At 48.9% G+C, this 21,229-nt stretch overlaps 1 long non-coding RNA gene across 1 annotated transcript; it reads left to right on the top strand.

The window, feature by feature from the left end:
* The first annotated feature begins 2,231 nt into the window (after positions 1-2,231).
* LOC115523487 lies at positions 2,232-11,964 on the top strand. Its single transcript, XR_003971759.1, has 3 exons — positions 2,232-2,400; positions 4,711-4,797; positions 11,933-11,964. It is a non-coding gene; the product is annotated as an uncharacterized LOC115523487 (long non-coding RNA).
* Positions 11,965-21,229: the final 9,265 nt, after the last annotated feature.

Here is a 21,229-nt window from a genome sequence, read left to right as displayed (position 1 = left end):
AAGTTTCCTGACGTGGGCTTCGTCTTCCATGGCCGGGACATGCTGGGGGTTCTGGACCCACCGGAGCTCCGACGGCCGGAGGGGACTGGCTGTCCTCAGCAGGCTGAAGGGATGCCTACTGACTATGTGCCAGCCCCAGGGTTCAGGGGGGCCGGGGGCCTGGAACAAGGCAAGGGTCTGGAAAGACCGGGTCACGGGGTCGTTGGGCGTACAGGGCACCCGTGTGATGCAGAGTGCCACTCGACACCAATGGGCACGCCCCCGCCCAGGGCAGAGGTGGAGAAATCTGAACTCTGGACTGCCCTGGCAGGGTGGGGCCACACACAATGATATTGGGGTTCCCTGGGATGAGAGACGCCCCGGAGGGCCTTGAGGGCTGGAGGAAACCTGGAGGCAATCGAGCAGCTAGTCCAAATGGGGACTGAAAGTCCCCAAAGGTCTGGAATATAAGCCCTGAGGTGTGTGGGCTCTGGGTGCCCCGAGGCCATTTAGGCGTTTGGGGTCCTGCAAGTTCCACGGGGTGTCTGGGTTGGCCTTCCCTGAGACACGGGGAGCCTTGATGGCTGGGGGGGAGCCCGGGACCCCATGAGGCAGACACTTGCTGGCTTGAGCTCCCTGCACCCTGAGACCACGTGGAACAGGCGGTGGGTCAGTCCAGGAGCTTCCTGGGCCTGGGGCTCCCCCACCTCCCCCGGGGGTAGCCCAAGGCCCGTCCCAAGGGCAGGTGAGTGGACTGCGCACGCGCCGCTGGCCGCCTGGGTCGCGTGAGCCCCGGGACCTGCAACAGGGCTGATGGAGGCAGAGGCAGGGGCACAGGAGACGGCTATCTGGATACCCGGTGTCTGCCTGGTGCCATGCCTCCTTTGACAGCAAAGCCCACTTTCGCCCCTGAAGGCAAGGCCGGAGGAAAGTGGGTCGCCTTGCCGGGGAGGGGGCCTGGACCACTGGCCAGGACTTCCAGCAATGGGAGACACCTGGAGCCTTGGTTGCTGAGAAGCCAGGCCCTATCACGTAGCTAGCCCGAGTGGAGTCTGAGTGTGGCCGGTTGAAGGCTGCCCATGGCAGAAGGAACTTCAGAGTTGAGGTTTCTTCGCTGGGAGGCCATGTAGGTGTTTGGGGGCTCGCCCCAGCCCTGTGGGCCTGCAGGACCCAGGTTGCCCTGGTGAGGTCCTGGGGCCTTTACTGTGCAGGCGCAAGCGGCCTGCTTAAAGGGCTTTGCGAGCGAGACCTGGGTCAGGACAAGGGTGTGGAGAGGCCATGGCCCATTTGGGGGGCTGTCCGGGACTCAGGGCATTTGCCTACTTCCGCGTCCTCCATTACGCATGCGCCTCCCCCCTACACAGAGAGCTGGAGGAGGGTGCGTGCGTGGGTTGCCTTTGGCAGGACCTGCCTGAAGGGCCGCTTGGCTGGCCTCCGTCCAGAGACGACACCTGGCCCCTGGGCGGCTGGTCAGCGTGGGACCCGGTCAGACAGCCTAGGAGGATGGGGTGTGCCCGCGGCCCATCTGAAGCTGCCACCCCCGCAAGACTTGGGGGCAGGGAGACTGCCACGTCTCTGAAGGCGATGAGGCCGGTTGTGGACCCACCCGAGCTCCGATGGCCCGGACGTTCCCCGCTGGCCCGAGCAGGCTGATGGGGTGAGTGCTGCCTTACCGACGGGCCCGCCGGCACGGTTCAGGGGAGCCAGAGACCTGGCACAGGGCAGGAATGCGGGCAGAGCCGGTCACGGGAGCGGGCTGTTGCTGGAACCAGTCACGTGCCTGAGTCCAAGCGCGACAGTTCAGCGGGGCACACGTCGTCCCCGTCCCCAACGCCCCCCGCCCCCAACTCGCGCCCAGGGCGGAGCCGGGAGAGCCCGGGCTCCCTTCCCGCTGGGGGCTGGGGGCTGGGGGCTGCGGGCTGGGGGCTGCGGGCTGGGGGCGGCGGAAGGGGCCCTGGAATAGCACACACCTGGGACCCCAGCGGCCGGCCAAGCCAAATGGAAACTGCCTGTTGTCCATGTCATCGTGCCGCCTCGGCCGCGCAAAGCGTTGGCCGCCTCGGGCTCCCTGCACCCCGAGTCCAAGCGAGCTGGTTGGAGCCGTGCGCCCCCTGCCGCGCCACACGCCTCCTGACTGGCCCCTTGTTCGGAGGCCTGGCGCGCCCCCTGCCGCCCGAGGCCGGCGCGCCAGGTGTGGCCGGGGCACTGCACTGGCGCTCGGAGGCAGGTCACTGGGGCCAGGGAGCCCTGGACCCGGAACAGGGCCGCCGTAGGGCGAGGCCAGGGTGCCAGGAGCCAGGCCTCCGCGGGGAAGCGGGATTCTGCCCGGTTCCAAACCGTGTTTGACCCCAGGGCGCCTGTACTGCCCCTGAAGGCCAGGCTGGAGGAAAGACGACTACCTTGGGAGAGCGGGGGGCCTGGGTGAGTGGCCTGGGCTTCCCGCGGCAGGAGCCCCCGGGGGCCTTGGTTGCTCTGGGCGCCAGGGCCCCTATGGGGGAGGGAGCCAGTTCCCATGGAGGCCGACCGGGGCCCGCTGACAGCTGTGGCCATGGCGGTGGCAAGAACTTGAGGGGCAGCTTTTGTCTGGCAAGAGGCTATGCAGGTGCTCTGGGAGCCGCCCCGGGGGTCCAGGTGCCCGAAGGGGGCTGCCGCCGGTGCGGTGCGTGCAGCACTTGCTCAGGCCAGGCAGGTTCAGGGGAGCCCGGGACCTGGACCCTGGCGGGTGTGTGGAGAAGCCCTGGGGTGGCATCTGCCCTGGGTGGGTGGCAAAAGACACCTGCCGGCTTCCAAGGGCTGAGGGGCACAGCCACCCTTCCCCCTCTAGGTAGAGCTGGAGTTAGTGTGGACTGCCCACGGCCCTACCTTCTCGGAGGGCTGCCAGGGTAGCCTCCAGAAAGAGCCTGGCTGACCAGTCAGCCTGGGAACCTATTCTGCAGTCAGTCCAAAAGAGGACTGCCGGTCGCCAAGTTCAAGCTGCCGTCTCAGGAAAAGTTTCCCGACGTGGGCTTCGTCTTCCATGGCCGGGACATGCTGGGGGTTCTGGACCCACCGGAGCTCCGACGGCCGGAGGGGACTGGCTGTCCTCAGCAGGCTGAAGGGATGCCTACTATGTGCCAGCCCCAGGGTTCAGGGGAGCCAGGGACCTGGAACAACGCAAGGGTCTGGAAAGACTGGGTCACAGGGGGTCGTTGGGCATACAGGGCACCCGTGTGATGCAGAGTGCCACTCGACACCAATGGGCACGCCCCCGCCCAGGGCAGAGGTGGAGAAATCTGAACTCTGGACTGCCCCTGGCAGGATGGGGCCGCACACGATGATGTTGGGTTCCCTGGGATGAGAGACACCCTGGAAGGCCTTGAGGGCTGGAGGAAACCCGGACACCATCAGGCCAAATGGGGACTGAAAGTCTGTGTCCTTGTTATCTGATTCGCAGTTAATGTTAGGGATTAATGTGTTTGAGGAGCAATATTGGTATACCTTGTGAACGGCCCTAAACCAGATTTATCGGGTTCCTTTGTTGTGTTCTTAACGGGATTGAAGGTGCAATTTGGACACCTGTTAGTGGGTTTGGGACTCTGGATTTCATTTACGAACTTCACTTCTGAAGGACTCATCCAGAGGAGCACGTGTTCCTATGAGGGAAGTGTAAGCCCTAAGCCTCATCTCAGACTGCTCTGGGAAATCCCAATAATTAGTAAAATTCCATAGTTTTTGTATGTCTTCAGTAATACCACAAAAAAAGTTAGGCTGCGATGGTGTTGTTAGTGGGGGCAGAGGAAAGAAGACTAGAAAACTATCTCTATCAGCTGTTTTCCTACGTAGGAACAATGAGCTGGAGTGTTTATGGTGAATAACAGCAGAGGAAATGATTTCATCCACTCGAGGGGCTTTTGAATGGACAATAGGATTGAAGAAATAGAACAGCAGAGCTAGTGCAGAGTAAAATGGTTCCAGGACAGACGTGAGGACCCCTATTCGTCCCATGGGTGCTGCTGGGACAGAAGTGCCAGGTCAGCGAATGGCGCCCAGGTGTGTTTGTATTTGTCATCTGGTGCTGGTGGCGTCTCCTCCCGAGCCGCTGGTGCAGGTGCCATTTTTGCTCTGGAGTGGTGCATCCAAGGCACGACCTCTTCTAGTTTTAGAGAAGAAAGTGTGGTTGTTAGTACCAAGCGGAGCCCTGTCCATACTGGGTGTCGTTGGTCCTGTGGTGACCCACTCCTCCAAGTGTTGAGGTACACCCAATCCCCAGGTTGCTAGGAGAGAGGTTAATTTTAGTAGGTAGAGGGAGGCGAAAGTTTCCCTACGAGTTGAGCACCTCCACCATGCGTTGGGGATTAGTTACATGTTTCATGGCCAGAGAAACCTGGGGGTCTGATGGTGAGGAAGAGACGGAGCTCTCAGGAAAGGGCCTCCCATAAGTCATCTCGAACAGGCTATGTTTTACTTTACCCTTTCGGGTGGCTCTTATCCTGGTGAGAGCTATCGGTAATGATTTTAACCATTTTTCCTGTTTCTTGGCATAACTTTGCCAGGGTCTTTTTTTGAGGGTTCTGTTAGCGCGTTCTGTGTTTCTAGAGGACTGAAGTCTCTAGGTGGAATGTAAACTTCATTGAATGTGCAGATCTTTTGCTGCCTTAGAAGTGAGTTTAGAACCCCAACCTGGGTAACGCAAGTCAGGAAATTCTCTTTTCAAAAGGCCTTGGTGATTTATTTGTCCTCTCTGTCTTGCAGGGAAAAGTTTCAACCCATCCAGTGAAGGTATCTACAAATACCAAGATGTATTTGAAACCCCAGGGACCAGGGACATGACAGCAAAAGGTATTTGCCAGTCTTCCCCAGGTAGTGTCCCACAAATCTGAGCTGCCCTGACTAGAGGGGCCTGGTTTGTCCTGCAGTAGATGCACTGGTTGCTATTTTCTCAGTAGTCACTTTTATCCCTGGAGTGTTTATAACCTTTGCCAACCGTGAGCGTAAAGCTTCTTTGCCATAACAAATTGAGTCACTTGCACTCTGAAGAAACCCGTAAGCAGTGTGCTTAGGTATCCAGATTTGTTATTTACCATCCGTCCTCTGATTATTAGGGACTGCTGATAGCTCTTTATCTCCCTGCAAGAACGTATGGGAGTGAATTTATATAAAGGCACAGAGTGGGTAGTGCCTGCATCAACTGATTTATTTCCCTTTATTCCCTCTGAATTTCCTTTCCTGTGGCCCCTAAAGTGAACTCCTGCCACCTTTTTTTGGCTTATGCACTGCTCCTAGTGGGGTGTGGATTTCTTTGCTGTGTTTGATTTCTTTCTTTCCACTATGCAATAATCCTTCCTTTCCATATGGCTCCATGGGCCCAGATTGTGGAGAAGGCATATGTAGAATCAGTGTAGATAGTTAGTGTTCGGTCTTCACCCAACTCCAAGGCTCTGGTTAGTGCAATCCTGCCTTTTGGGCCGAGGTGCCTGGGAGCAGGCTCTTTGCCTCTACGAAGGTGTTCAGGGACACCATTGCATAACCTGTCTTTCTTTGCCTGTTCTCTATAAAAGTATTGCCATCTATAAACCAGACTTCTGCACTGGACAGGTGTTCACTTTGGAGATCTATGCAACTAGAGTAAACTTGATCAGTTACTTCTGGGCAACTATGGGTGGCTGGTTGATCAAGGTCAGGAAGTAGGGTGGGCTGGTGTCAAAGTATGACCCGGCTTCGGCTGCATCTGAGGGGTATCTGTCAGCATGGCTTGATATTGCAGTATTCTGTGTTGAGACAGCCACTGATGCGCCTTGGTTGCCAGTAAACCAGAGATCTGATATGGGGTCCAAACTGTCATAGGCTGAGCCATGGTTAGCTTTTTCACCTTTCATCAGGAGGCATGTGGCTGTTATGACCCTCAGGCAGGGAGGCCAACCCCTTGCCACTGTGTCCATCTGTTAAGAGAAATAAACTATTATTCTTTTTGAGGGCCCAGCTTTGGGTTAACACCCCTGTAGCTATTCCTTGTCTTTCATGCACATTCAAATCAAACGCTTGTCATAGTCTGGTAATACTACGGCCGGGGCTTTCGTAAGTATGGCTTTCACTGTATCGAAGGCTCGATCACATGATTTATCCCACTCAGATCTGTCTCAGCTTCCTGGAGTTTATCATCAAGGGATTTTGCAGTTAGCCCCAAATTAGGAATCCAGATACAGCAAAACCCAGCCATTCTCCAAAACCCATGCAGTTGTTGGAGGGCTTTTGGTGGGGTTAGCTGGCATATTGCCACTTTTCTTTCTTGGGGAAGGCCTCCTTGTCCCTCGGAAATAATAAACCCCAGGTCATTTACAGCTTAGAAATGTGGGCCTTTTCTTTTGATACCTTCTATCCTTTTCTGGCTGGGAACTTTAACATAAACACAGTATTTTTGTCAGGAATGTGAGTGGGGCTGGCTGTTAAGATGTCATCCACATACACTAGCATGCTCTTTTCCAGAGTTAACTCCTTTGGATCTTGTCCTAAAGAGAGTGGGGGAGATATTGAGTTCTTTGGAAGGACTAGTGTCCCATCCTGTGACCGAATTAATGATGTACATTTGCTTCTTGGTAAGTTGCAGATATGGACTACACCAGATGGAGTTGTCACACAAAGGAAACTTTATTTGCAGCGACTAAGGAGATCAAGGGGAATAACTTCCAAAGCCATGACTCTCCAAGAAGGGTTGAACCAATTCTTTTAACTTGGGGGTTTGAGATGAATATTCAGAGGGGGAGTTTCATCACTGCATATAAAAGGCGAACATAGTTTTGTGCATGTGCACTTAGAAAACATACCTATATATGCACCATAGGTTATGTTAACGAAGCTTATGTTCCTGCCCCAGGGCAGAGATCCCTAACGTTATAATGAAGTTGAGGTAACTGTCCAGCACTTTATGGCTCAGCTGTGCAGGCGTCCCCCTGGTGGTTGAGCTCGAATTTGTCTAGGCCAGTTGGAGTTTTCTTTCTTTTCCTGTTTCAAAAAGATGAAATTGATAGTTAAATAGATCTAAGGCGGGGCGCCTGGGTGGCGCAGTCGGTTAAGCGTCCGACTTCAGCTCAGGTCACGATCTTGCGGTCCGTGAGTTCGAGCCCCGCGTCAGGCTCTGGGCTGATGGCTCAGAGCCTGGAGCCTGCTTCCGATTCTGTGTCTCCTTCTCTCTCTGCCCCTCCCCCCTTCATGCTCTGTCTCTCTCTGTCTCAAAAATAAATAAACGTTAAAAAAAATTAAAAATAAATAAATAAATAAATAAATAAATAAATAAATAAATAGATCTAAGGCTCATAGGTCATTAGGCAGAATTCTTTGCAGCCAAAGTGCTTATTCTCTGATTTTATGCAGGTAGGTATTTACTTCCCCAGAGGAATTTATCCACGTGTAGCAGGCGGTATTCACTCTTGTCCAGACTCCTCCTTGTTCAGCCAGTAGATAATCAAGGCCTGTGCCATTATCCAAAATTACTGTAGCCAAAGAGTCCAGTGGTCATTGTTGGGCTGTTAGTGCTTTGGTTGTGGGGCCAGCTAGCTCTCCTAATGTTTGGGAAAGATTCCCGATCTTGCATTGGTTGGCATTTCCTCCAATGTATGGGAGAAAGTCTCTGCCCAGGGAGGAAAACCAGAGTCATATATGTGTCCTGGAAGTTCCCATGTAGCGGCCATGGAGGCTCAATGGAGTGGACAGGAGGGGAGGCTTCTGATTTGCTATGCATATTAACAGGGACAGTGAAATGTTCCAGTGAGCATTGACCTCCAAGTGGCCAGCTGCCAATATTCATATGCCCCTGAGAAGTGCTGTCCAGAACAAACACAAATGGAACCAGGTGGAGCCTCGGGACGCCAGCTCAGGTCTGGTTATTGATAGATTCACTAGCCGAATGTCCTGACTGACCCTTTCAAGTTATAGCTCAGAAAGTTTGAGGTGACATTCTGTGAGAGATTATTCCCTCCTAAAGGGATTTTTTTCCTAAAAACCTCACAGAGGAGTCTAGACCTGGTTTTTTCCCCCTGGGTGCAGGGAAACAGATTGTATTTAGGTAAGGAGTGAGGGAAGGGGGGCTGACAGAGGCTGAGGTGTTTACCTGAGCTGGCACAGTTACAACTGGGGAAAGGCTGAAACAAGCATGGGAACACCTGGCCGTAACAACCTAACCCGACAGGTAACCTCCATGGGCTTATAGGTAAGTCAGCAGTGGGCCTGGGGACTGAAGAGAAAATAATTACGGGTAAGGCCAAGGGGCCTCTGACATCATAAACAGATTGGAATTTCTGGCAACCGATCCAACATTCAGAGGTTTCTGCCTTTTGCACTAGACAGAGAAATGTGGAGAAGAGCATTGTGTTTTCAAGAGTAAGGGGCGTGGGGGGGAAATAACAAAGTAAGAAGCAGTGGGGAGAAAAAGGTATACTGGCTTGGCCTGGCCATCTTGGGAAAGCTGTCTCCTTCAGCTGTCATTGGCTTCAATTCCTAGAAATCTTTACGTTCAGGTCACCAGTTGGGGTACAGGTCCAGCCAGGGTTTGGTGCTGTCTTTAGATGTGACACATGAATCCAAGAGTCTGAAGTTTGGTGGCACGAGCATTGGTTGACAGTAGCTGCTATGGGTCTTCCCAGTGGAGTTGAAGAGTGTCTTTGCGGAGATGTCTTTTCCAGTAGATGAAGTCCCCAGGTTGCAAGGTGCGATGTTTAAGGTCCCCATCTCCTGGGAGCAGCAGTGTGATGACGACCAAAGTGCTGTCCTTTTAGTAGAAGCAATTAGGCCTTTCCAGTGTCGAAGTGTATCTCCTTGTATCGACTGCAGGTCAAAGAGCAGGGGCCTGGTGGGGGTGGGAGCTCTGTTACAAGGAGAAAAGATTCTTACTAAGTCTCTGCAAATACACGCATGGTCGTGAAACATGAGAACACTGGAGAAGAGTTTCAGAATCCGGAGGGATTGGGTAGGGAGAAAAAGATCCATGTTTCAACCTTTGTTGTAAAGGTACACTTTACCAAATTACCCTACGTTATAGAGAGCTTTAAAGGAGAGGAGAAAAGGGGACCTTTAGCTCTGGAAAGCAGAATATGAAAGCAGTCAGTTTTCCATGACAGTTTTAGAAATTCTTATCAGTGCAGTGCTGTGATCTTCAGTTCAAAACCTGTGTTCCAGAGCATTTGTCAAAGTCTTCGTCATGAGTCGCTTTCAGGAGGAAGCTCTTGAAACAATCATCTGTAGCTGACAAAAGACGTACAAATAGCAACGGTTAGAGATCTGAGGAGAGTTCGTTAGATCACTGACAAAGAAATTTGGTTATTTCCGTGACAAACATCTCAAGAGAACCAGAATTATGATTGATAACATTGTAGCAGGACATTAGAAATTTCAGGATTTTATAGAATTTCTAGAACACTTATAATGTATGCATATACAAATACCACAAAAATGAGGCTTAGTATTCTTATTTCACATTGCCGCCCATGTAATATAACATATCAAATAATGCTAATTAGCGTAACATCTCCCCTTTTATATTCTCCAAGTCACTTTTAGGTCAAAAGAACTTAATTTTAGAATTTGATTTGGGGAAGTTTGTCAAAAAGTATCAAAAGGTTTTGGACACTTGACCGGGTAGGATCACATACCATTTTGAAACAATATTTACTTGCCTATTGGATCAAAGTGACAAAGATTTCAGAGGCAAATACAATGTGTTGTTACATCATTGTTGCTAAAACTTAGCTCTCTTAATATCCAGAAGACTTAGTTTACTTGAGTAATCAAACACCTGATGGTAAAGATTAACATGAAGTACAAGAAATTATTTTGATAAAACACAAAATCTTTGCTTTCTAATTAGATTTCTTTAAAAGGTAAAACCTGGGGCGCCTGGGTGGCGCAGTCGGTTGAGCGTCCGACTTCAGCCAGGTCACGATCTCGCGGTCCGTGAGTTCGAGCCCCGCGTCGGGCTCTGGGCTGATGGCTCGGAGCCTGGAGCCTGTTTCCGATTCTGTGTCTCCCTCTCTCTCTGCCCCTCCCCCGTTCATGCTCTGTCTCTCTCTGTCCCAAAAATAAATAAAACGTTAAAAAAAAAAAAAAAGGTAAAACCTTTCACAATATTTTATCAAAAGCAGACCAATAGTCCAAGAAAACTTTGTCCTTTTAACAGATAAGAGATCATTTTTAGTTTTACATAAGTATGTTATTGGTAGTAAGGCTTAATTTTAAAACCCTTATAATAACAATTTAACTTTTAGCCAACTTGACCAGATATAAAAGTCCTTTCTCAAGATTCTTTTTCCACAAACCTTCTACACCTTTTTTCTTTTTCTTTTTCTTTTTTTTTTTTGAGACTGAGAAAGAGGGCATGAGTGCACATGAGCAGAGGAGAGGGGCAGAGGGGAGACAGAGACCTGAGCTGAAATCAAGAGTCAGCCGCTCAACTGACTGGGCCACCCAAGTGCCCCTGCAACTTTCTATATCTATTTCTGTCCTTTCTTTTTTCTCATTCTGGAACACTGTATTTACTTGAGGAAAAAATTACTTTTTTTTCCTACTCCCACCCCAAAATGCACACACACAAGGATGTCCTTCATACCATTCCTTATCTAAAAAAAAAAAATCCTGTTTTCCTTACTTTTCATATATGCCCATTTTCTTTCATGCTTATTATTTCTAGTGGTTTTGTTTAAAAACTTTTTTTTTTTTGCTGACAATTTCAACTTTATTAGGTTCCAAATTTCAAAAACTTATATACCTTATCTAGATATGATGCACGATGGTTGTTACAGATTTACTCTCAGAGGATAGCTTAATTGCTTATGCATTACCTGAGGTTAATAGAAATTTCTATATAGTTTAAAAAACACACACCAAAACACACACAGGCTTTTCTTTAGAAATGGAAGTGTGAGATTCACTGGCATCTGTGGGCTCATGCTGACAGTGCTCCGTTAGAGTGGGAGTGATAGGACAGGCCAGGGCAACAGGATCCCCACGTTACTGTGGAAGAGGCTTCTCTTAAGTCACGTGGGCAGAGTAAAGATTTGAAAAATGGAACCACTTCTAAACTGGTGACAGAGCTATAAATAGCCGGGAAGCTATCAACAGAATTCCTGGCTCTGCAAACTGCTGTAAGAAAGGGGGGAAGTAAGGTCCTTTAAACAAAGATTGCTGTCTGGCTGCCAATCTGAAAAGACCAGGCAGTGAAGTCTGAGCCTATCCCAGAGCGATGACAGCCTGGCCGTGAGGAGTTCCCACCGTGGGCGGACAGGACAGGTGGCTGGTGGTGTTCACTCTGGCCTCTTCAGCTGGCACTCAGACACTTTTGTTCCTCAGCCAACTGTGATATAAGAGTGGGGGCTTTCAAACATGTTGGATCATTCCAAAGTAAGAAATTAGTCTACTTTATGGTCCAGCATGTACCTGTATATAGAAAACCATGTAGGGGCGCCTGGGTGGCTCAGTCGGTTAAGCGTCCGACTTCGGCTCAGGTCACGATCTCGCGGTATGTGAGTTCGAGCCCCGTGTCGGGCTCTGTGCTGACAGCTCAGAGCCTGGAGCCTGTTTCAGATTCTGTGTCTCCCTCTCTCTCTGACCCTCCCCTGTTCATGCTCTGTCTCTCTCTGTCTCAAAAATAAATAAACGTTAAAAAAAAAATTAAAAAGAAAACCATCTAAATAACTGAAATAGAAGTTTAATAAACTGATGTGTATTTCCTATATTCAGTATATGCCATGAATATACTGTTCTGCATTTTATGAAATTATTTTTAATTTATAGATACATTAAAACCTTGGGTTGCAAGTAACTTGTTCTGTGAGTGTTCTGCAAGACAAGCAAACATTTCTAATAAATTTTAATTTGATAAACGAGCGATGTCTTGCCATACGAGTAGTATGTGATGCTGAATGTCACATGCTCACAACTGAGCCAATGGATCTTCTCTCTCTCTCTCACTCTCTCTTTCTCTCTGCAGGATTGCGGGTGATCATCTCCCATGCTTGGATCCTCGGTCTCAGGCCACAGTGTTTGGCAGAAATCAGTAGTTTTTCAAAACATTGGAAGGTGCCCACCACTGGCACTAGTGTATTTTTGTCACTTCAAAGCACCTGTGGACAGTCCTTTGCTTTCCATAGGGTCTGCTTTTCCACAGACCCTTTCCTCTGCTGCTTTATTGCCACTTACATTAAATACAGTATATGACAATAGTTTATTAATGCTGTACTGTAGTCAACATCCGTGTGAGCGTATACAATGGCCCCCATGCAGAAAAAGGTTGAAAAGAAAGGCAGTAAGAAGGAGATGATTACGGTGCAAGTTAAGAAGGAAATCATGGAGAAGTACGAATGAGGTATGCACGTGGCTGAAATTGCGGGATTTTATAAGTCTACGTCTGCATTTCGTCTGCAGAGGGAGGGGAGAAAAAGATGGAGGAACCCCTCACTTCAGAGGAGATTAGGGAGATGTGTAAAATGTGAGGAACAGTGTAAAATTTTGTAGAAAGGCACCACCGCATAAGGCTGTCGCAGTGCGAGCGATGAATCTGTTTAACGCCAATATCACATTTCCGCGAACTCCTCCAAAGGAGGCAAAAGCAGGCTTCGTTGGATAGGTTCCTTGTTAAAGTTGCATCAAGAAAAGAGCTGAAATCAAGAAAAGAAAAGGATTCCACTGAGCCAACAGAGAGCAGCGATTCTCTTAGTGACAGTGAAAGTCCTGCACAACAACCCTCCTCTCTCTTGTCTCCCTCACACCAGCCATGAAGGTTTTCAAAGGCAAGTGCAGGTTAATTTATTTTTCTTTATATTTTTTATTTTCTTTATTATTTTGTATTATATTACAGTATAATAATCATTTTTATATGAGTATTTTTGGGTTGTGGAAGGAGTCATCTGAGTTTTGATGATTTTTTATGGGGAAATTTGCTTTGATATACAAGTACTTTAGATTACAAGCATGTTTCTGGAATGAATTATGCTTGCAAATCAAGGTTTTACTGTAATCTACAATATTTATAAAGTGTAGGTAAAACCAAAAGTATATTATCCATTATTTATGTGGATATACATAATACAGGTATTTTCTACATAGCTGTTAATCATAATTCATCAATACTCTGTTTGAAAAACAGGAAGTTGTAATCAACCCTTCCAGAGGAGGAGAAAGGTCTCATGGGAGCACGTGGTTTCTCATCTTCCAAGGGACGCCTGCTGCATTGCCTGAATTCAGCAGTAAATGTGCAGTTTGTGCAGAGTTTATAATTTATGCTAATTATTCTGTGTTCTTTTTGTCGTTGTTCATTATGTGTTCTCAGCTCTTCTTCCAGTATTTTACAGTATTTGTAATCTTGGGGGTTTTTCAGTGAAAACTAGGAAGCAGGCAATCATATGCCATCATAAGTTAGCACCCTGCAGTAGGATTAGCAAACTTGTAAATGTATTTCAGTTTTTTCAAGGTGACATTAAACATGTTTATTGATAGATCCAAATATTTTTTGTGTCTCTGTGAAAATTAAAAAGCCAAGAGTATAGGCACTTATGTTTAGCATTTAATGTTTATGTTATTTGGAAATGGTTTAGTTATTCAATAAATATCCATCATTTAGTTTAACTTAGTATAAAATTTGGTCTTATTAACATTTATTAACATTATTTGCTTTCAGCAAATACACTCGGGATTAGGCACTAAACAGCTAACCATCATCTTACTTCTCTTGTTGACAAATTTTGTATTATGAAGATAGTATGGATTTATTTGATTAGTAACCCAGGTAGAAAAAGCTGTTTCTCTGCATTATATTTAATGTTGAACTCTGAAGACAGGCCTATTTTTCTTAAACCAACAAGTTTAAATTAGTGTTTATCAGAGGTTCAGATCCTATGAACTGAAAAAAACATTTAGGTTCACTGCTATATTTTTGGGACTATATTTGACTTATATAAACACTTAATTTTCTTTAAGACCATTAAATAGAGGTCCTGACAACTTAATTTTGGCAATACCAATTCCAAGGTCGACTAGAAAGTAGTGAGCTAGCCAGTGGGCTCTGTGGGTACCCACTCCTGTTTGCTCACAGGCCTTTGAGTTGCTGGGGATCTTCTCTGGATCCACTTCTCCGACATCATTTAATATAAACCTTAAAGATACAACAGGCAATTATTTTACTAGCAAAATGAATTTATTTGGGAATAACAGAGGCACTGTAATTCGGGACAGGCAAATTATGGCAAGCCATAGGCAAGTCTGAAGAGACAAAGGGAAGGTCAGATTTCATTAGGTTTTTATATTTTTTTTTTAATTTTTTTTTTTTAACGTTTATTTATTTTTGAGACAGGGAGAAACACAGCATGAACAGGGGAGGGTCAGAGAGAGGGAGACACAGAATCCGAAGCAGGCTCCACGCTCTGAGCTGTCAGCACAGAGCCCGACGTGGGGCTCGAACTCAAGGACCGCGAGATCACGACCTGAGCCGAGGTCGGCCACTTAACCGACTGAGCCACCCAGGCGCCCCGTTGTTATATTATTTTTAATGTTTATTTTATTTTTGAGAGAGAGAGACAGAGTGTGAGGGGGCAGGGGCAGAGAGAGGAGACAGAATCGTAGGCAGGCTCCAGGCTCTGAGCTGTCAGCACAAAGCCTGATGTGCGGCTCCACCTCACGAACCATGAGATCATGACCTGAGCTGAAATCAAGAGTTAGACGATTAACCGACTGAGCCACCCAGGCGTCCCAGGTTTGATTAGGTTTTAGGAGGAAACTGGGGAGGATTGCTTGAACACAAGTTCACTGAAGAAGCTTAGATCGCGACAGTTTTTCATTGGCCGCAAATGGTGGATAGTGCATTATTGCTGGGGCTCTGAGAGATTTTCCTTTTTCTTAAAATCCTATGATAAAAGTGCCCTCCCTTTTCAAGAACTGGCTGCCTGGGTGGCTAGGTCAGTTGAGCATCTGACTCTTGATTTCGCCTCAGGTCATGATCTCACGGTTGGTGAGCTCCAGTTCAGGGTTGTCCCCTCCACACTAAACCTGTGGTCGTCCCCGGTTACCTCAGGCTGGCTCAAGTGTTTTGAACTGGACATGACTCGGCAGCACAGTTTAGGGTAGCCAGGAAATGAAATAAGCAAGAGTTGGGAAAGGCTAGGTCTCAGAAGCAGAATGATGGGGGTCCATAGCATTTGCCTAATTCCAACACTTAACCTACACAAATGTGTTTATTCCCTCTGAAGGCAAAGCTGGGGGAATCTGCATTTTGTTGCCTGGGACTGGGCTGGGCAGGCCGACTGACCAGGGTATATTCCAACAAGAGATACCTGGGAGCTTTAATTACTGGTAAGTCTGGGACCCCAGCAGGCAGCCAGTCTAAATGGAGACTGACTGTGGCCAGTTGAAAGCTGACCCCTCAGAAAGATATTCAGGGTGGGCTTTCTACCCCCTGGAGATATTAATGGTGGTTGGGAATGGCCTGAGTTTCACAGACCTGCAGGGTCCTCGTAGCCAAGGGCTGGCTAAAAAATTGCAGTCTGTACATGGGTGAATCCACAGGTTAGGGTAGCCAGAGACCTGGAACAGGGCAAGTGTCAGGACAGGCTGGGTCGTGGGTGGGACTACTGTAGGTCCAAAGGTATCTGCCTACTCCCAAGCCCAAATCTCCACAAATGAACGTGGAGGGGCCAAGGGTAGGTGACTGTAAATGGACCACATTGGCAAGTTGATTGTTTTGAATTAAAAGTACTTAAGAAACAGCCCAGGCAAGACAACTCCCTGACCTGCCTTCTTTGTCTCCAGAAAGCAGGAGATACATCTCCCATGCGAAATGCACCCTCCCTGTACCAAGAAGTAAGGAGTCATCCTTGTCACCAGAGATAACAGAATTCAGAGCCAAGAAAGCTATAGAAACCCATCTTGTTACTTTTACTAATTTACTTCCCCAGCCCAAATTCTGTTAGATTTCCTTACTAACTGAAGCTCCCAAACATTCATTTTCTTTGTCATGTTAATTCCTCACAGATTGTTCCTTTGTCTAAAAAGTGGAAAAGCTGGGGCACCTGGGTGGTTTAGTCAATTGGGCGATTGGGTGTCTGACTTTGGCTCAGGTCATGATCTCCCAGTCGGTGAGTTCGAGAGCCCCACGTCGGCTCTGTGCTGCCAGCTCAGAGCCTGGAGCCTGCTTCAGATTCTGGGTCTCCCTCTGTCTCTGCCCCTCCACCCACCCCTCTTTCTCTTTCTTTCTCAAAAATAAACATAAAAACATTTTTTTAGTAAAAAAAAATAATAATAATAATAAGTGAAAAAGCTGCTTGCCTTTTGTTCTCAAATTTAGCATTCAGCCTCCATTCACACATAGTTAAATTTTGTGGTTTTGTCTTCTATTAATCTGTTTCATATCACTTAAATTCCCAAACCAGCTAAGGGAACCTTGATAAGTAGAGGTAAATTTTTCCTCCCCAGCAGTTGGAATAGACAACAGGACAAACTTTACTGGCTGGATGCTGCTACACCTGAGAAGTCTTACAATCTCAGACAAAAGCTGGCAGAAGGTAATAGTCCCCACCCTGTTAGCACCCCGTCTACTCCCAGCTCTCTACCTGTAGGTCTAATAGAAGCAAGAATGGTGAGAGGTGTTTTCACACTAAATTTATACTAGTAAAAGAAAATAACTGTGGAACCAGTTCCTTGGGCTTAGCGACACTAGTAAATTCCATAGAGTACTCTTGGCTTGACTGATCCTGTTCTACCTAGAGATGGTCACATTTTCTTTGCCATTGTCTTCAGTGTCATTTCTCATGAAAAGGAATTAACCACATGGGAAGAACGGAGGCATAGGCCCTATTGACCTGTTTATGGAGCTCGCCTCACAAACTGGTAAGTTCACAGTTCACATCAGGCTGGACTCCATATAGCATTTTACCACATGTCCTTTATGTGAGGTTTTTCCTTTTATCTATTTACATGTCCTGTGAGCTTGGCCTTGCAAACAATAAAATATTCTCTCTGGGGTCTACCATCTGGAGAATACACTGGCTCGAGTGCACCCTGGTGGCCAGGAAAGTACACGGACTACGGGTCAAGTACATGTAGTTGCAAGCAACACACTCTATCCAGCCGTGCCAGCTCTTAGGGATTTGTCATAAAAGATCCTAGACCAAAAGAAAAATAATCTCTTAACCGTGATTATTAGTGCTGGAAAAGTCTTATCTCATGAGCTGGTGTTGGTGTTGCAGGAGTCACAGATTAAAACTGGATGCACCTCACACTTTCTTCGGAGAACACAGACACTGTTCTCTAGAAGCCAACCTGACCACATGTTCACTGAAGACTGAAAAGACTAAACTTTTCATACTACTTTGGTAAGAAATTTTGGAAAATGAGGGCTACAAAGCATACCTCCAAGATGCCATCTTCCGATCATTGTCTAGGCCAAAAAATGGCCGGGGTGGAAGCATGAAGTCTACCATGGGGACGCCCCATCTGCCTAGTCGGTCACTATGACTGAATCACACCCTGAGGAGTGGCCAAGGGTCCCAGATGTTGTCTCCTATTGGAGGCTAGTCCCACCAGGCATCCAGGCTATCCTGGCAAGGCAATCCACACTAGTGCCCCTCTGCCTAGCTGCTGAGGGAAGGGCGGCTGTGCCCCTCAGCCCTTGGAAGCCGGCAGGTGTCTTTTGCCACCCACCCAGGGCAGATGCCACCCCAGGGCTTCTCCACACACCCTCCAGGGTCCAGGTCCCGGGCTCCCCTGAACCTGCCTGGCCTGAGCAAGTGCTGCACGCACCGCACCGCGGCAGCCCCCTTCGGGCACCTGGACCCCCGGGGCGGCTCCCAGAGCACCTGCATAGCCTCTTGCCAGACAAAAGCTGCCCCTCAAGTTCTTGCCACCGCCATGGCCACAGCTGTCAGCGGGCCCCGGTCGGCCTCCATGGGAACTGGCTCCCTCCCCCATAGGGGCCCTGGTGCCCAGAGCAACCAAGGCCCCCGGGGGCTCCTGCCGCGGGAAGCCCAGGCCACTCACCCAGGCCCTCCGCTCTCCCAAGGTAGTCGTCTTTCCTCCAGCCTGGCCTTCAGGGGCAGTACAGGCGCCCTGGGGTCAAACACGGTTTGGAACCGGGCAGAATCCCGCTTCCCCGCGGAGGCCTGGCTCCTGGCACCCTGGCCTCGCCCTACGGCGGCCCTGTTCCGGGTCCAGGGCTCCCTGGCCCCAGTGACCTGCCTCCGAGCGCCAGTGCAGTGCCCCGGCCACACCTGGCGCGCCGGCCTCGGGCGGCAGGGGGCGCGCCAGGCCTCCGAACAAGGGGCCAGTCAGGAGGCGTGTGGCGCGGCAGGGGGCGCACGGCTCCAACCAGCTCGCTTGGACTCGGGGTGCAGGGAGCCCGAGGCGGCCAACGCTTTGCGCGGCCGAGGCGGCACGATGACATGGACAACAGGCAGTTTCCATTTGGCTTGGCCGGCCGCTGGGGTCCCAGGTGTGTGCTATTCCAGGGCCCCTTCCGCCGCCCCCAGCCCGCAGCCCCCAGCCCGCAGCCCCCAGCCCCCAGCCCCCAGCGGGAAGGGAGCCCGGGCTCTCCCGGCTCCGCCCTGGGCGCGAGTTGGGGGCGGGGGGGCGTTGGGGACGGGGACGACGTGTGCCCCGCTGAACTGTCGCGCTTGGACTCAGGCACGTGACTGGTTCCAGCAACAGCCCGCTCCCGTGACCGGCTCTGCCCGCATTCCTGCCCTGTGCCAGGTCTCTGGCTCCCCTGAACCGTGCCGGCGGGCCCGTCGGTAAGGCAGCACTCACCCCATCAGCCTGCTCGGGCCAGCGGGGAACGTCCGGGCCATCGGAGCTCGGGTGGGTCCACAACCGGCCTCATCGCCTTCAGAGACGTGGCAGTCTCCCTGCCCCCAAGTCTTGCGGGGGTGGCAGCTTCAGATGGGCCGCGGGCACACCCCATCCTCCTAGGCTGTCTGACCGGGTCCCACGCTGACCAGCCGCCCAGGGGCCAGGTGTCGTCTCTGGACGGAGGCTTGTCCTGCCATCCACCCAAGCCTCCTGCCATCCACCCATTTTTATCTTGGCAAGGCATTCCATACTCCTCCATCTGTCGACTGCAGGGTGAAAGGGTGTTTGGGTGGTTAGTATTTGTAATTAGTAAGTTGTTTAATTTCCTGGTTGTTTTCTGGTTAGTTATCCTCTTCAAACTTTGGTAGGTTGTCTCATGGCTTTGGTGTCCTCATATTTCAAGCTCATCCTTGGCAATAAATGCATTCCTTTAGAGTTCTTTGATTCTGGGTTAACTTGTGACGTTAATGCAAAAGGCATATGTGAGGTCAAGTGAAGTTCATACCTGGCAATGTACCTCCTTCCTGATATTTTGAGTTGCTTTATTTTATTTATTTATTTGTTTATTAATTAATGTTTACTTTTGAGAGACAAGTAGGGGAGGGGTAGAGAGTGAGGGAGACAGAATCTGAAGCAGGCTCCAGGCTCTGAGCTGTCAGCACAGAGTCCGACGAGGGGCTTGAACTCACGAACCATGAGACACAACCTGAGCTGAAGTCCCACACTTAACTGAGCCACCCAGGCGCCCCTTGAGTTGCTTTATATTGATCACAGCCATTATGGTGTGAGGAAGTCCATGCCCATGTACATGTCATTTCTGTAAGCCCTGGTTCAGGGCTGTTTAAATTTTTTTTTTTTTCAACGTTTATTTATTTTTGGGACAGAGAGAGACAGAGCACGAATGGGGGAGGGGCAGAGAGAGAGGGAGACACAGAACCGGAAACAGGCTCCAGGCTCTGAGCCATCAGCCCAGAGGGTTCAGGGCTGTTTAATAGCCGACATCAATCATCAGACTCGAAGTACCCAGTTCAACTGTTTTCTAAACCCGGACTTCTTGTTACCCTCAGTTTTCAAGACTTCCCATCTCAGGTGCTAGATATCATGAAGAGAGAAGCTGTTTTTGGTTTGTTGTTTCTGGTTTTCTGACATACTGATCCATGGTCATAGGAAAATGAACATTTTTTATGTCACTATGTTTGAGGTGGGTCATAAAGCAATGTAGCAGTTGGAGGCAATGTTGACTGGCTGATTTGCTCATTTGATGCCTATTTGACCCTGGCCTTGCTCAGATTGTTTTTGTGGCCTGGTCCCTCTTTAGACAGCTATTTTGACACCTGTATGAACAGGAATTTTCCTCAGGGGAGGAAATTCCTCTCTTATTCCCCCTGCTCCTAGACTTTGATAAAGCATATTTAATTTTAGTTTTTGAGTCTAATAAGCTTCTACTTACAGTGTAGATTAATAATCCATTCCTCTGGTTGAGAAATGACCAAAGCACACAGGAAACCAGGAATGGCAACGAAAGAAAAGGTAGCAACGTCGTATTTATATTAAGTCTTGCAAACAAACTGCCACCTGGACATCTTCCCTGACATTTGTACATATCTCGGGACTGATACCTAGAGAGTGGTTATGCTCCTACCTCACTGAGTCACAATTTGTCAGAGAATCTGTGTCATGTTGGATTCTCCCAAACAGACCCCGAGACTAGGATTTGGGTATAAATAGTTTATTTGGAAGACGATCCTAAAAAAAGCATTGCAAGAGAGTCCAAGAAAGGAGGAAAGCCTACAGAGAATACGATGATGATCAGATTTTCAGGGGGTACTGGTGCTGTGCACAACGGAGGTCTGTCTTGCTGGGGACCCACCTCAGAAGTGTCCCATCAAGAGTCTGGGAAGCTCAGATATTTATGCACTAACTCCTTCTCCTTAGTAGTTGAAGTTTGCCTGGGGTCACGGACTCCCTGGAACTTCTGGCCTGCCCCCAACACAGGCCCACACAGAGTCTAGCAATCAGAGAATGCCCAGGCAGCAAGTCCCAGGTGCTGTGGTGGGACCCTCTCAGTTTATCTTTTACTTTCAATTCTGTCAATTCCAGTTGCAGCCCATTGCATTACTATTTTGTATCTAACTGTTCCATTTTTAGCCAGCGGGAGACCCTCAAGTTGACCTCTGGGTGTGTTTGATGAGATTCCATTAACATTTGATATCTTCCTCCTTTTCTAGCAAATCTACCAGCCTCAGGGTCATCTGGTACCCTTTCTGCCTCGGGTATGGAATCAGCCATTTGTCAAGAAGCCCTGATACCTTTGAGTGGGAAATGGCATTTAGAGACTAAAATTCAGACATGAAGGCCACTGCTACTAGACCTTTTCAGCAAATAGAGCTTGAAAAAACTGCTTTTTAGAAAGAAACAAAAGAAATAATGAGTTACTGACATTTCCTATTTAAAT

Source organism: Lynx canadensis, chromosome C2 (genome assembly GCF_007474595.2).
Source record: "Lynx canadensis isolate LIC74 chromosome C2, mLynCan4.pri.v2, whole genome shotgun sequence".
NCBI lineage: Eukaryota > Metazoa > Chordata > Mammalia > Carnivora > Felidae > Lynx > Lynx canadensis.
The sequence above is the reverse complement of the archived record's forward strand: the minus strand, read 5'-3'. Positions and strand labels throughout refer to the sequence as shown.